The following is a 17,869-nucleotide window of genomic DNA, read 5'->3' on the forward strand; positions in this document are numbered from 1 at the left end:
AGTGGAGCCAAGCAACTATGGTGCAAGCGATGCAGGCAAACCTTCCATATAATCCCTTACAGTGTTTTGGAATCCACTAAAAGGAGTTACGCAATCTCCCTACTAGACATCAAGTGCTCTATCTCACTAATCGACCTGGCATAAGCAGACCGATCTCTTCCAGTCCACTTCACCATATTGACTAACTCCAGACAATTGGAGAGAAAGGCAAGGCCTTCCATGCAAGCGGCAAGTTCGTCTTTGAGAAGACGACCAGTGACAGGGTAATTAAGTTCCACATTGGTGGTTGTATGCATCTTAAGATACACAGAGTGACAAATTATTACATCATTACTATTTTTTTAGGGTAGAGACCAAGGGATAGTCCCTCTTAAAAAACTATTTTGTAGAACATTACATCACTACTATTGGAAAAGAAAATAATGCATTCTTCAACGTAGTTGAGATCAATCATTTTCTGGTAGATAGGGAGTTTATTCCGCTAAAAATAAAACGTGAGCAAAATATGATAGTATGATGGTTGGCAATGTATATTTGTACAGAGAGTACTACTGTTGTATGATATGCATCAATCTACTATTTACAGGGTGGTAAAATAGTACGTCATTATTAGATCTATAAAATCAAGCTGAGTTGCATCATCAAAGTAGACCTTGTTTTTCTTGGTACCTCTACGTAGTCTCGATCTATAACAGTTAAGTCTTGATATGGACCAAGGTCCTAATTAAGAAACTCAGTTTTTCTTTGTGAAAAAAGAAACTCCTTTATTTGATTAGCTAATCAATGGAGCTTCCATTCACATTAATCCAATTTGGAAAGCATGCATATACAACTGAAAGTCAACTAAGTAATTTACCGGACTACTCTAATTAATTTGCTACTACATGCCAAATCTGATGGCCAATGCCCAACGCTGCCATCACCCACCAAATTGTCATGTATTTGGGACTACAAATCTGATACTATTGTGCTTTAGGGCAAAAGGTTGTTCTCTAATTGCCATCACATAGATCTTTAGTTTGGAAAAGCCTGATGTGCAACCACAGTTGTGCCAAGCCGGATGGGGGAAGATGACTCACCTTCCTTTGGACAACAACCATCCCAGATCCACCATATGCTCTCAATCAATACTCCTACTAGTCATCCTTAATTAACTGTGAAACGAGACCTAGCTTTGAGAAGACCTGGTAGTTAAGGGAGCCTGCAGGACTGAACGTGATACAGGCAACTCGACTAGACTTGGGGAATCGATCCAGATCTGAATTAAACAACTCATCATTGCTTTGATGTGTCGATGGATGGGTCATCTGTTGACATTAACCGAAGGTGGATCCATGACACTATCACATGTTGTCACATGGTCATGGGGCTGGTTTGTTGCACTGTGATCAAGATTATCCCATGGTTTCCATGGCATAGCATAGCCTTGTCTTCGATGTCTCTCGAGTCTCAAGGGAAGATCTTGATTAATGTAGAAACACAAATGACGCGGTTGCACTACGTATGAGTCCAACTCATACCAATCTAGATCTTGATCACATCCGAATAAAAGGTGACTATATTTACCGAGACCAGAAACTCATTAATGATACTTGAGAGAATGGTTTGCAGTGACAGGCCAAATTATTATTTTTTGCGTAAAAGGTGACAGTATTACTCGGAATACATATTACAATCCGCTTGACACAGCTTGTCAACATCACCACATCTAGAGTGGAGCCAAGCAATTATGGTGCAAGCGATGCAGGCAAACCTTACAGTGTTTTGGAATCCACTAAAAGGAGTTATGCAATCTCCCTACTAGACATCAAGTGCTCTATCTCACTAATCGACCTGGCATAAGCAGACCGATCTCTTCCAGTCCGCTTCACCATATTGACTAACTCCAGACAATCGGACTCCAGACAATTGGAGAGAAAGGCAAGGCCTTCCATGCAAGCGACAATTTCGGCTTTGAGACGACGAGCAATGACAAGCTAATAAAGTTCCACGTTGATGGTTGTATGCATCTTAAGATACACAAAATGACAAATTATTACATCATTACTATTTTTTTAGGGTAGAGACAGAGGGATAGCCCCTCTTTAAAAAACTATTTTTTTAGGAACATTATGTCACTACTATTGGAAAAGAAAATAATGCATTCTTCAACTTAGCATCAATTGGTAGCTGAGATCAAGCATCTTATGGTAGATAGGGAGTTTATTCCTCTGAAAATTAAAAGTGAGCAAAATAGGAGAGTACAGAGAGCACTACTGCTATATGGCTTGATAGAGGTCCACCGTGTATAGAGGAATGGAATAAAAACTCCTTTACCCTCACAAACAAAAAGATGAGAGTTATGTAGTAATTTTTTTTTCAGAACAAGCTACGGACGCGAGCCCCTATTTAGCGTGTGACACGCTGGCAAACAAGCCAGTGCGCACCCGCTCCCCTCCCACGGGCCCATCAGCGGGGCTGGACGCCCGCCTTTTTCACTTCGTATATTTTTGTTTTTACTATTTCTTATTTTCTTTTTTATTCTTTAAAATAATTCAGGACCTCAGAAAAATGTTTCAGAAATCGTAAACTGCTAGTGGATTAGAGAAAATGTTCATGATTTTACAAAAACTTAAACATATTGATTTTTTTGTGTGATTATGAACAAAAGTTTTGCTAACACAAAAAATGTTCATAATTTTTCTTAAATATTCAAAAAAAATAAAACATTGCAGTGAATACAGAAAAGTTCACCGATTTAAAAAAATGTTCGCTCAATAAACATGTTCATACAGTTCAAGAATAATGTTCGTCAAACAAAGAATGTTCATGAATTTCAAAAACTATTCATCAGTTAAAAAAATTGCTGATTCAAATAATGGTTATCGATTCAAAAAAATGTTTGCCATTCAAAACTATACATAGACTCTAAAAAGTTTGCTGATTCGAAAAATACTCATCAATTGAAAATAGTTCATATATTCAAAAATAATTTCAAAATTACGAAACCAAATGTTTGCAAAACTTTTCAGAAAATATTCGCGCCTTAAAAATTTCTCAATGTTTAATAAATACTATTCGGGAATTAAAAAATGTTCACGATTTTAGAAAAAAGTTATCTATCCCAAAAAAATAACTACGTTGAAAATGATGTGGGCATAAATGAAAAAGAAAGTCAAAAGGGAAAACAAAAAAGAAAGAAAAGAACAGGGAAAATGAAAGTAAATTAAAAAACAAACTTGACAAATTGAGAAAGAAAAAATGTAAATGAAAAAATATAAAATATAAGAACTAAAAATATAAAAGAAAAAGCACAAAATGAGAAATATTAAAGAAATAAAAATAGAAGAATAAAAAGATATCCAAAGAAAAACCGATTCTGGGAAAGTTCTAGACCCATCACAAAACCAGACTGGGCGGCCAATCGGCAGGCATGGGTTATGCGTTATGTCACTAGACAAGCACATACGCGCCATATAGAAAGCTTCGCGTCGGCGGGCCAGCCCGGGAGACTACATCCTCCTTTTATATATTTTCTTTTTTGTTTTTGCTTTATTTTTTACTTCTTTTTATACTTGAAAACATTATAAATATATATATTACAAAAAAACTCTTTACAAAACATTTCCAAAATATTAAATGTGTAAAAATAAAATGTTTATCACATATACGAAAGATGTACACAATGATTGATCATGTATTCAGAAACTGTTAATCATGCATTTGAAAATCATTTGAACAAGTATTTGAAAATGTTAATCAAGCATTTGGAAAATGTTAAATATGTTTGAAAAAATATTAACCATGTTTGAAACAAATGATGAACTTTTTTAGTATGTATATAAAACATGCTAATCAAAATTTAAAAAATTTCTTGAACAATTATTTATCAAAAAAGTAAATCAAGGATATGGAAATGTTAAATGTGTATGGAAAACATTTGACCTTTTATTAAAAATGATGAATTGTTTTATCATGTATAGAAAAATGATAATCAAGCATCTAGAAAAATGCTGAACAAGTATTGAAATATGTTAATCAATCATATAAAAATGTTCAATGTGTTTAGGAAAAATGTTGACCATGTGTTTAACAAAATGTTAATATTGCATTTCATAAATATTAATCAAGTATTTGATAAAATATTAAATGTGCATAGAAAAAATGTTAAACATGTATTAGAAAATGTTCATCTTATTTTTTTATAATCTTAATCAAGCATTTGAAAAGTTTAAAAAAATTATAGATGATAGATTAAAAAATGTTAATCTTGCATTTCAGAAATGTTAATCAAGGATTTTAAAAATGTTGAAAATATTGATGAAACATTTTGAATTTTTATTTTCATTTTCTTGTATTTTTATCCATTTTCAATTTATTTTTTTTAAATACATGTCAACTTTATCCAATAGTCCTTGTAGACTTTTCGTATGCACACAATACATTTTTTGATACACGTTGAACATTTTTTAAATATACGATGATTTTATTTTTCAAAATACATGTTTGGAGTTTATTTGAAACTTTTTTCAACATTTTTAAAATACAAGTTGCCAAGTGGGAAGGTGCTGACCGCTTAAAATTCATGTCTCGGGTTCGAGTTCTATTCATGTGATGTTCCTTTTTTAATTAAAACATGCCTCGTACTCCTATAGAATTTACACATGTACTATAATACATATATTTTGTTTTGTAGGAGTTTCAACAATTTTAGAGATTATTTAATATTTTCTATGGTTTAAATGAATTATGTGTGCATACCGGAAGTATTGCCATTTTGATGTATATGTAAGTCAATAAGGATTAAACATTTCAAAAAATATATTTAAGGAATTATGTTTTATTTTAGCTCATATCCTAGAAACTTATGAAAATGTCAGAAGATACTTAGGGATAACTCAAAACTCCTATTCGCAACCTATTAGAAAAAGATGATAATAATATCAAAATACAATAGACAATTCTTATAAATGGGCATGAACAACGTTATTAATTTATTAGAGGGGCGCAAATTTTTTTTGGAGAATTCACGAATGTTTGCTATACATGTTGTTGCCTACCGTGAAAAGTACAGTACATAACTATTGTCTTTTCACAAAAGAAAAAACATATTGTTGCCTGCCGTGAAAAGTACTATAAAAACTATATATAAAACTTGGCTCGTTGTACATAAGAACTTGGCTTGTTGGAATGTAGAGGTTATTGCTACGTGGTTCAAATCCCCGTTCAATCACCTTTTTTTAAAACTGAAAAACTTGGCTCTTGTTATCTATAAGAACTTTTTTTGCAGGACATTATCTGTAAGAACATATAAAAGCATTTAGGTATATATGTATATGTGTGTGTGCGCGGGCGCAATGTCCCTAGTTTGATCCCTTCTAGCTGTTTCTCCTTTTTTTTAATTTAACGATAAAGATTTATTAAAGAAATCATACAATTTTTCTCTCGAAAGAAAACTTAGCGCAGCCCAATGTCGAAACGGCACACGCAACAGCAGCATTCCTTTTTCCTAAAAAAAGCACCAGAAGGCCCGTCATGTTTTTCTGTACAAAAAAACTTAGAGCAGCCCAACATTGGGAAGACAGCAACAGTCCTTTTTTTGCCTAAAAAAAGCAGCAGTCCCTTTTTTCCTAAAAAAGCAATGTCGGGACACACAACAGCAACATTCCGTTTTCCTAAAACAAAGCACTAGAAGGCCAGCTGTGACAGTTCGAACAACTTAAAAAAACTAAGGCCGACATATGTGGGTCGAAGACCTTTGACACATCAGCATGAGCCATCCATGACGGTCTGTTTGGTGTACAGCTGGCCGATTCGTGACGGTCCATCGTAAGGGCGCCATTGTAGTTGGGTTTGTTCTCATCTCGTTAATCCCTGACGGATCTCATGACGAACTAAACAATCTGTCATCGGTCATGACGGTTCTTGGGAATGTCATTAAAAATCTGTCATGGATTAACACATTCCTTGTAGTGATCGTTTCAAGGATGTAGACGAGCAACGTGTTCTCAGATGGATCCTACTGGTCTACTCGGACACCTTTTTGAACATGATCTATTTTTTGACATCCTTCAAATGGCCCCAGCTTTGGCAAACAGGTGGGCATGCTGATGATAGGCATCTATGTTAGGTTCAAACGATTTTCGACACATTATGCATGTTACAACACGTCGAACCATTTATCCACCTATTTTACTGAGAAAACTCCAGAAAATGCAAAATTTGTTGAGAAACCAAAATAAATTGGCATGCTGTCTTGAATTGGTCATAAAAGGCGAATGAAAAAAATTGGGGTCATTTTAAGGATGTAGAGAAACAACATGCTCTCAGATGGAGTGTACTGGCCTACCAGAACACCCTCCGTTGAACATGGTATATTTTGGATATCTTTCAAATCACCCGAACTTTTGCAAGCAAGTGGACATGCGCATGGAAGGCTTCCATGTCCGATTTGGACAATTTCCGACAACGTATACAAGTTGCAACACGCCCAGCCATTTATCGGTCTTTTTTACCGAGAAAACTGCAGAAAATGCAAAATCTGTTGAAAACCAAAACAACTTGGCATGATGCGATAAATTGGTCATACAAAGCCACAGAACAAATTCTAGCCATTTGATATATGTAAAATAAGACCTCTGAGACGGACACTTCTGCCCTATCCGAACACTCTTCGTTGAACATGGTCCATTTTTGGACATGCGTGAAATGACCTCAACTTTTCACACCAGGTGTGCATGCCCAAGATAGGCACCCATGCCTGGTTTGAACGAACTCCACCACCATATGCATGTTCTGTCATGTCGGGCGATTTATCAGGCTTTTTTCAATGAGAAAACTTCAAAAATGCAAAAAAAAAAAGTTGAAAACCAAAACATCTTAATATGGTGCCTTGAATTTATCATATAAGGCCATGAAAAAAATTGAGGCCATTCGATGAATCTCTAAAAAATTTGAGGCCATTTCAAGGATGCCAAAAAAGTTCACGGCTAGAAAACTAACAAGTTTGAAAAAAAGATCACGGCTTTAAAAAAAGCTCACGACGAAAATTCACGATTTTCATAAAACGTTCGCTGGTTTGAAAAAAGTTCGAAAATTTGAAAAAACAATTACTGAAAACTGAAATTTCAAAAAAAATAAAAAAATACAGCAATTTTAAAAGAAGTTCATGAAATATGGAAAACACGAACTTGGAAAAAGTTCTCGAGCTAAAAGTGCATGTATTTTTTTAACAAAATCATGGATAATAAATTCAAAAAATTGAGAAAATTCACGGGTTGAAAAAAAAATAGAATTTGGAAAAAAAATCACAAAAATTTTAACATGGCATCTTAGATGAAAAATGAAGAAAAATCGGCCAAATAGAAAAAAACAAAAGAGAATGCACTGCCTTTTTTATCGTCATACTATTCAATTGCCCATGTGTTGCAACGGGGCGTGAATGTTCTAACGATTTAGCATATTTTAGTCCACGTGCATGTCAAATGACATTTGTTTAAATACATGAATAACGATTTAGCATGTATGTTACTAAAATAAGCTAAATGTTTTTTTTAGGATCACGAGGGGAGGAGTCTTCCACCTCAATATATTACTCAAAGTGGCCATAATGCCAAGAGAGTGATCCAGTTTATAAGGAAAACCGGATCGAAAACCTTAACAAGATGACCACGTTTATGAGGAAAACCAGGCCGAAAACTATACAAGTAAGATAAAAGAAGACGAGAGAAAAAATGCCTAAGACAAAGCTCGACCTAGATAGTAGACAAATGGCCATCACCACGAAAAGACACAAGTAGATGTGGGATGTCCTCAAAGGACCACAATACCAAGATTTCGCAATCGGCCTAACGCACCACACTGGTGTGCGTATGAAACCCCACGGCGCAACAGAGGAGCGTCCATAGTCAACGAGTGCCACAAGCAAGCACCAACCTTGACAGGGAGCCCCGACGCAGGTATTCGAAACGATTAACAAGATGGGGAGGCACCCTGCATCATCATTAAGCAAAGATGAACCGAGACAACACCAAGAGCACGAAGCTCGCCGCAACACAATGGTAGCCATGGGGGTCTTGAGCATGCACACCATAGGAAATTGCTTGGTCCGAGACTCACCGAGCACGCCACACTGAGGAAACCAATGCTGCAAGGGGAAGGGGGAAAATGGCAATGCTTCCAAGGAAGAGCACGACGCCCACAGGCGCCGTCATTACCAGCGCTGACCAAGTCAGAGCGGAGCTTTCGCTCAATCCCTATCTGTCCCCGACAGCCCACTGCGAGCAAGAGAGGGGGGGTCCAACGCGACGCCTGCAAGCAGGTCAATGACGCCCGTAGGCGACGCCATCGCTGAGCTTTCTCCCGGATTCCCACCTCAACCTGAGAAGCCCGGATACACCAACATTCGAACAACCAACGGACGTAGGAAGTCGGAGACGAGGACCGACCTTAGGACACCAGCTCTGGTGGGAGGGAGTATACCTGCGGTGGACGGAGTGAGGCGGCGCGAGGACGAAGTTGGATCTGCTGGGAGAGACGGGAAGGACGACAGCCACGGGGAAGCCCCGAGGGAACCGTCGATGCAGAAGCAGGGCAACGAGATGGCAAGAGGGTCATGGCGTCTATGGCAGCAGACGACCGGGATCCCACGCAGCCAATCGTGTGGAGAAGCGAGCATCCCGTGAGAGGCCGCCAACCACATCTGGGAGCAAGGGCCGCCCAGATCCACGCCCACCGCGGCCACGGCCAGCACCAGGCGCCGCCACGCCGGCAAATCAAGCCGCTCAGCCACGCCGCCACACTCGACGATGCCGTTGCGGCACACGCGAGTCCGCCGCCAACCGCCGTGAGCCGAGCAGGAGGTACCCCGCCGCTGCTGTTCGCCCCTGGGGCTTCGCCTGGGGGCCTCCTCCAGCAGCGGCGAGGGCAGGGGAGGGCTAGGGATCGGCCAGCGGCTAGGGTTTGTTGGGGCCGCCCGTGTCGCCCTGGATAGAGCGACGCGGAGGGGAGGGGCAAAACAAGCTAAATATATTTGCGCACACACCAGCAGCGGCAAGTAATCAGGAATTGTTGATCAAAAATGAAGCGAGCGTACAATTTACTAAACCAAGTAAATACTACTCCTCCGTTCCATAATATAAGAATGTTTTATTTTACACAACACTAGTGACTAGTGTAAAAAACGCTCTTATATTATGAGACGAGTAAAATGCACTGGTGGTCATTGAACTTATTGTATACGCTCACTTTGGTTACTGAAATTAAGAATACGGTCAATACAACGAAAGTGCTCTTTTAATCCCGAGCTTCACACAAGCATAACTGGTTGCGGTGATTATACGGCCACTGTAAGATATCACCAACTAGTCTTGTACTGCCAATAGCACCGTCTTCTCTTCCATATTTCTCTTTGAATAAAACTGCTAGTAGTGTCGTCTTTCTTATCATATGTACGAGCACAGAGTACTGCCACATGAAACGATTAAGATTTAAATCTCAATCACTGTCACGTGAATGGAAACAAAGGTAATTAAAAAGGTTGTCTTCTATACTTCCATAACTTCAGAGAAGCATAACTGGTTAGCCCGCTGGCCTATTAGCCCGAAGTTCACAGTTCGAATCCCACCGGCACATAATTGATTTTCCCTCTACATTTTTCTTTCACCCCCATAGGCATAGAAAAGGTTAGCTGGGCTGTTTGACCAGTCAACTAGATGGAATACGAATTGCATGGTAGTACGTGTCTTGTTCATATTATAAAGATCAAAATACAAGTCACGTAAAGACCGACGGGACAAAACTGAAAAGATAGTAGAACATCTCCGAGCTTGACTACAACGCCCGTCACCTGTCTTCGGCAACACCATAGCAGCCACCGAAAAAAAAGAATGACGGATCACCTCCTCACCCGAGCTCGACACGGCTCCATCGCTGATCTACAGCTTTGCGGATCTTCAAGGTGGCTCACCAAAAGTGAAGCCCTTGCCATTGAACGAACCAGACCGGGGCAACACTCCGGACACGCCATCAAACTCCAGATCTGGCACCCCACCACGACTAAGACGTCAAAGGAGAAAACCATACCCGCCATCCACGAACCACAAACCCAGCACACGTTCCGTCTTCCAGATGTCGTCGATGCAGACCACAATCTGCATCCGCTCCTGGACTACCTCCCAAGCTCCGCGCCGACGCTGGAGCAAACGCCGTCGCAACGGCGGAGCCCGAGGACACAGGTCCACCGCGAGGATGCCGTTGCCGCCACGCCATCCTTGCTTGAATAGACCGGTTTCCAAATTCATCCCCAACCATAGGACCGATGACCTCGTCAGGGATGGATCCGAAGAATCTTTATTCAGCGCCGTCATCGTCGTCGCCAAAGCCAAAACGATGAACAATCTAAAAACCTAAACTACGAGAGAGTAAAAAGATCCACGCTTGCGGATCCGGCGACCCCCCTCACCACCGACGACCGAGGTCGCCGGCGGAGGGGAGCCACCGGAGAACGGCGCTAGAAGATTGGCCTCCTGGCGGCGGCTAGGGTTCCAGCTGCCTGGACGCGAGAGGAAAAACGATCTTCTATCTATTCACGAAGCCATACGATCTGACGGTGACCATATAATTACCGTAACGCGTATATAGTAACCATATTGACTGTATTCTTAAGTACAATGATCAAAGTGAGTGTACATGACAAGTTCAATGACGACCGGTGCATTTTACTCTTATGAGACAGATGCAGTACGTCCTAGATGTATGAGTGCAAAGTCCAAATTCTCCTGCCGTTGCACACATGCATAAAAGTATTGCTTCATTCTGGGCTTCCTTTTTTTTTGAGATCTGGGCTTCCTTTTCTCTTCACGCACACACCAGCAGTGGCATGTCAACACGCACAAGTATTTGCAGCGATGTCCTTTCATAAAACCGTAACAAACATGTATTTTATTGTCTAAAAATACTCAAACATGTATTTTATTATGTTCAGTTATATCAAGAAATAACAAATATTGCTACTCGAGATCACGTGAATATAGCAATTTGTTTACATGATTGAATCGGCACCTATCAAACAGGCGCCTGAGAAACCAGGTGGGGACCTTAATTATGTATTTTTTAAGTACACATATATATAATTAGTTAGAGATTTACGACATAATAATAAGAAGCAAAAAAGAAAGAGAGTGGTATAGCTAGTTAGCTATACCTGTTGGTTGGTCCAACGACCGATCGTACCTACGAAAGTGGGTACAATAGGTCAAATGTCCATATTACCATTTATACGTTTAATAAGGGTGGTTGTATTGAAGCGGGACTCTTGTTTGTTTCCGTTGGGGCTTAGATGTGAGAGTCTCTAAATCAGCCAGTCGAACTGGTGTAGACGCAGCAGCTGACAATGTTCCGATGCCAGTCTGAGTTCATCACTTGAAGAATTAGAACCTGAATAAAAAACTCAACTTGGTTTGTGGTCCGAGTAAGAAGATTGACCAATATATGTCAGTGCAAGTACATATAAATAACGATGACCATTTCAATGGCCATCATCCGAATTCTGAAGTGCTTGCTTTGCTTGCGTTCACCTGGGTTCTGTGACCTCAAAGAGGTATATATTTCTGAAAATGACTAGCTTTCACCTCCACATTTCCTAATGCTTGTTGAAATCGGTTTCAGTTTCTAGCCATTAGTTCATATGACATATTGTCTTGTGTATCTTGGATAGTTGGATAGCAACAGCACCGTCTAGCCACACACATTGTAAACAGATGGAATGTTGATGACTTCAAGTAGGAAAGAGCTTTAGTAGGTATTTTTTTCGCAGCTTTTCTGTCTCTAAATTAAACATTAATATTCCCTTCAGTTGAAGGGTTGTGAAAGTCTCTAGGTGAGATCCTGAAAGAACGTTAGCACCCAACTTATCATGACATCATCGTTTCTATATCACCCTTGTCCTGGGTTTGTCAGAAAAGCCTTAAGGCCCCTGGGGGCTGGGGTTACCAGCTACAACATTTCATCCAAGAACTGCATATACTTTTTTTTTTGAAATGGAGGTATACCCCCGGCCTCTGCATCATGATGATGCATGCGGCCCTTTTATTAAAAGTCCAGAAAGTATCATCATAAATGTCTTACAGCTCGCAAACGGAACAAAACAGAGCACAAAAACTGAAAAAAAACAAGTGGACAAAGACAACCGATACGGTGATAATAAGGACAAGCTCCCTAGACTCCTATCATGTTATGCGAACGCCATCCGAACCGGTTGAATATAACCCGAGCCACCATCTCCCATTGGTTGCACCCAGTAACCAAAGGCTCCCTGGAGTCCATAGGAGTGAGTAAGGACCACGTACGGATCCAAGCTGTAGCTCTGAAGATAACCTGCAAAAAAGTTAAGTTGTGTTGTCTGTTAAAAATCATATCGTTTCTGCAGTTCCATATAGCCCATAGTAACGCACATATTCCAATTCGAATACGAGCTGCCGTGATCTGTTCAACCCCAGCTAACCACGCCCAAACAAAGACGCAATATCTACTGGAGGGTTAATATTAAAAGCTATATGAATCGTTCTCCAAAGTAAATTGGCAAGTGGGCATTCAATGAATAAATGTTGTATTGTCTCATCCTGGGCACAAAAACAACACCGCGAGTTACCTACCCATCGCCTCTTAAGTAAGTTGTCCTTTGTGAGTATGACTTGCTTGTGGACAAACCACATAAAAATTTTAATCCGCAAAGGAACTTTAACCTTCCATATATGAAGTGACCGTGAGATGGGGCCAGAATTAATCAGATCCGTATAAAAGGATTTCACCGTAAATATGCCATTTTTAGTTAACTTCCATTGTGTTGAGTCCGGCATGTCGGAGAGTCGAACTTCAATCAATCTCCGAACCAAGTGCATCCAGGCTGTCCATCTCTCGCCTACTAACGTACGTCTGAACTGGATGTTCAAGGGAATAGTTTGAAGGACGATACCTACGTATTCTTCCTTACGTTGCACAATATTGTAAAGGGTAGGATATTGTAAGGCCAGAGGTGTCTCTCCTAACCACGTATCCTCCTAAAATCTTGTTGACATCCCGTTGCCAACCAAGAATTTGACCCTACGAAAGAACATATCCTTCGTTCTCATAAGTCCCTTCCAGAACGGTGAATCAGTCGGTCTGATGGTAGCCTGGGCTAGCGTTTTCGAGTGCAAATACTTATTGCGCAGTATTTGAGACCACATGCCCTCCGGCTCTGTCTCTAACCTGTACAACCATTTGCTCATAAGGCATTTATTCTTAATCTCCAAGTTCTCAATACCGAGACCTCCTTGGTCTTTAGGTCGACAAAGGATATCCCATCGCGCGAGACGGTATTTCCTCTTGGCCTCATCAGACTGCCAAAAGAAACGAGATCTAAAGAAATCAAGTCGCTTCGGACCCCTTTCGGAATTTCGAAGAACGAAAGTAAAAACATTGGCATGCTGGTCAGTACTGAGTTAATCAAAACTAGTCGACCTCCATATGACATCAGCTTGCCCTTCCAGCAGCTGAGTTTTTTTTCAATCCGTTCTTCGATACATTTCCATTCTTTATTGGATAGTTTACGGTGATGAATCGGAATACCCAAGTAACTGAATGGTAAAGCACCTAGTTCACATCCAAACAATTGTCTATAAGTATGTTCCTCGTCTTTGGCCTTCCCAAAACAGAACACCTCGCTCTTATGAAAATTGATTTTTAAGCCAGACAATTGTTCGAAGAGACATAAGATAAGTTTCATGTTACGTGCCTTAGCCATGTCATGTTCCATGAAAAGAATAGTGTCATCAACATATTGTAGAATGGACACCCCTCCATCAACCAGATGAGGAACTAGGCCCTCTACATGGCCATGTTGCTTGGCCCTGCCAATAATGACGGCCAACATATCTGCCACAATATTGAACAGAAGAGGTGACATGGAATCCCCTTGTCTCAACCCCTTATGCGTCTGGAAGTAGTGACCGATGTCATCGTTCACCTTAATTCCGACACTACCTTTCTGGACTTGAGTATCCACCTGGTGCCTCCAGGTTTCACTAAAACCCTTCATGCGCATTGCCTGCTGAAGAAAAGGCCAATTTACTTTATCATAAGCCTTCTCGAAATCCACTTTTAAGATAACCCCATCTAGTTTCTTCGAGTGAATCTCATGAAGTGTTTCATGTAAGACAACCACTCCTTCGAGTATGTGTCGTCCAGGCATGAAAGCTGTCTGACTAGGTTGAACCACTGAGTGAGCAATTTGTGTCAATCTATTGGTTCCTACCTTTGTGAAAATTTTAAAACTCACAATCAGCAGGCAAATGGGTCTGAATTGTTCTATCCGGACCGCCTCATTCTTCTTGGGTAATAACGTTATCGTACCAAAGTTGAGATGAAACAACTCCAAATGGCCATCAAAAAAATCGTGAAACATAGGCATAAGATCATCTTTAATGATATGCCAGCATTTCTTATAGAATTCAGCTGGAAACCCATCTGGTCCCGGTGCTTTATTCGGCTTCATTTGAGTTATGGCCAGGTGAACTTCTTTTTCAGTAAACGGTGCAGAGAGAACATCGTTCTCCGCTACCTGTAACTAAGGTATATCATCAATCACAGACTCATCAAGAGCCACCGTGGAAGTATTCGGAGGTCCAAAAAGGCTTTTATAATAGTTGGAAATATACGCTTTCAGATTTTCATGCCCCACTATTGTCCCCTCGTCCTATTCAAGCTGAATGATCTTCTTCTTCCTATGTTTACCATTTGCAACCATATGGAAGAACTGTGTGTTGTCGTCCCCTTGGACAACCTTAAGCGTTTTCGCACGCAACGCCCACTTGAGTTCCTCCTCTCTCAGGAGAGCACGTAGGCCTTGCTCCGCCTCGGACTTAGTTCGATGCTCATTAACAGAAGAAGAGTGGTTTCAGCCTTTACATCTAGTGCCTCAATGAGTTGAGTTAGGCGTTCTTTTTTCTGCTTATAGATCCCCACTCTCATTCCTGGCCCATCCTCTCAGAAATTGTCGGAGGTGTCTAATCTTATTCTGCAATCTGTCGACATGTGTCCTTCCCGTAACCGGCTTAACCCATTCGCGTGCAATCATCTCCATAAATCCTTCTCGCTCAAACCAGCTTTGCTCGAAGGAGAAGGTATTTTTGTTTGCAACATGGGTAGCCTCTCCCGAATCTAAAAAGAGTGGTGTATGATCCGAGATCGCTCTCTGCATCGCATGAACCGACACCAACGGATATTTTTGTTCCCACTCCACACTAGCAAGTACCCTATCCAACTTTTCATAAGTCGGAACAGGTAACGAACTGGCCCATGTAAACTGTCTACCGGTGAGCTCAATTTCTCTCAAATTGAGGCTCTCGATAATCATGTTAAACATCATAGACCAACGTCCATCGAATTTGTCATTATTCTTTTCTTCTCGTCTCCGAATGATATTAAAATCCCCCCCCCCCGACTAGTAGTGGCAGATTTTCATCTCCACAAATCCGCACTAAATCGGCAAGAAAATCAGGTTTAAATTCAGGTTGCGCTGCCCCATATACCGCAACTAGCGACCATCGGAACCCATCCAATTTTGATCTCACCCTGAATTTAACCGAAAAGTCTCCCTGCACTACATTAAGCACCTCTAACGTCTCACATCGTACTCCTAGTAAAATCCCGCCGGATCTTCCTCTAGGAGGTAGAATGTGCCAGTCAAAATCGATACCACTGAAGAGGGTTTGAAGGAATTGGGATGTGAAATTATCTCTTCCAGTTTCCAAAAGTGCAACGAAATCTAAGTGATGCTCTAACGTTGTCTCTGCTAAGAACCGTTGTTTAGCCAAGTCTGCTAGACCTCTGCTATTCCAAAAGAGTCCTTTCATAAGTCATCATGAAATTTTTTCTTAAGTTTAACTCTAGCACTTCTACGTACTGCCGAAGCAGGATAGATTTTCCTCTTCCAGGGTCGTTTGGGCTTCTCCTCAACACCCTGCGGGACGATAATATTATCTATGACAGACACTGCCTCATCTATCAAGAGAGGCTCTACCGTATCTGTGTTCTCAACATCCTCCTCATCCTCAGCCTCGACACTAGGCAACAGATTATTACATATATTTGCAAGATCATTAATTCCTAAATTATTCATGTCATTGTCATTCATAGGTTGGATAGAGGCAAGATTACGAATGATCTCAGAAGCCCTCTCCGCTTCCAAGTCTAAAAGATCATTAACGGATGTGACGACCTCGGTTTCATTTGATCCCAAAGAAATGCCTAAGTCGTTTGCCTTATCAACTATTTCATTCTCAGAGAAGTGTAAAATGGAACAACTTTTATCAAAGGACGTACCTGCAGTAGTCTCGGCATGACGAAGCATGGCGGCCCTCTTGGCACGCGCTAGCTGCAGGTCGTCCGCACCCGGCTGTCCCTGGATCCGGTTGCTGACACGCCTGCCAGCCGTCACCGGATCCGCAATCCCACCAAAAGCGATGAGCTCCTCCGTGGTCCTGTCGCGAGGGGTGCGGTCAGGACTCCCATGCCCCTCCCTTATCATCGGTGAAGGAGGGTAGGGCGTGGTGGAGTGAACCTCCGCTGCAAGTGGCAAGGGGGAGGAGGATCGTGGAGCCGCCTGCTCACTGATCCCGTCCCCCTTATCACCCACGGAAACCGTCGTCCCTCGGCCACCCTGCTCGGTGCAATACTGCGGAGGGGTTACGACACGGGACTCCTTCCCGCATCTCATCCCCGGCTCGCCACTGTGGATGGTGCGGTCCTGTGGAGGGGTTATAGCACGGGGCTCCTTCCCGCACCTCACCCCCCACTCGACCGAAGACGACGAAGTGGGAAGAACGCTATAGACCTCATGTCCAGGCGCCCCTCCCGCGGCCAACCCATCAGGGGCGACCCGCGCCCCGGGTGTAGACTCCGCAGTCGTCACATCGCCGACTAGACTCGGCACTGGTGGCAGCTCAAGCTCTGTCGGGTCGTCTGCCTCGACCCTGGTGCTCCATAACCGGCTAGGAGCCGACCCCGGTGAAAATGAACCAAAGCGAAGCGTGTTCATCGGAGTAGTGGACGGGGGCGCCTCTTTGGTAGAGCTGGCTACCTTATCTGGCTGTGTATCAGGCCCCTTATCCGCCTCCGGCAGTGTATCATCGGCCCCCTTCTCCTGGTTCCCGGGTGCGCCGCCACCCTCAGTCGTATCCATGTCTTGTGTCCCATCCCCATCCTCGGAAACTGCAGTATCCTCGATCTCAAGCTCTAAGACATAAGTGACTCTAGCATGTGTCCATCTGACCACGTCTAGTATATGCTCAACACTCACAGCACTGACCAACAGCCTCACAGCATTTTGTGCGCGAGTGAATGGCATGTCAACCTTTTCTGTCTCACCAATCAGACCACCCAAACTCCAAGCAATCAGAAAATGTTTTACATATTTAGGTGGCACGCCATAAAAATGAACCCACACCTTCTCCAAAGGTGTACCCTCAGGTTCCTCCTGCTTCCACTCGTCGAAAGCGATAACAATGTTTGTGCTTGTAACTCTGCATAAACCCCACTTAAGAAAATGCATCTGATCCTCTTTAGTGGGAAAGTCAACCTTATAAGACTGACCTTCTAACTGCTCCAGATGCCACTGATAATTACCCGGCACTAACTCACGTAACTGTCTGACAATCTGAGCCTCGGTCAACTGTCCATTAGTGACTCTGATAACTACCGGGAAGGAACTCTCAACCATCTATGGTAGAGGATCCACCTCCGGTGTCTCAAAAAACATCAGCTCCTTACAGCAGACCCCAAAAATGTTAATGCCAGGCTTAGGACCGGAAAGGAGAGGGCATTCCCCGGTCACATGCTGGGAGCGGAGGCA

At 41.9% G+C, this 17,869-nt stretch overlaps 1 pseudogene; it reads right to left on the reverse strand.

The window, feature by feature from the left end:
- Nucleotides 1–8,353: 8,353 nt before the first annotated feature.
- On the reverse strand, nucleotides 8,354–17,737 carry LOC141026267 (uncharacterized; annotated as a pseudogene).
- Between the last annotated feature and the right edge of the window lie 132 nt (nucleotides 17,738–17,869).

The sequence above is a fragment of the Aegilops tauschii genome, chromosome 6 (assembly GCF_002575655.3).
Source record: "Aegilops tauschii subsp. strangulata cultivar AL8/78 chromosome 6, Aet v6.0, whole genome shotgun sequence".
NCBI lineage: Eukaryota > Viridiplantae > Streptophyta > Magnoliopsida > Poales > Poaceae > Aegilops > Aegilops tauschii.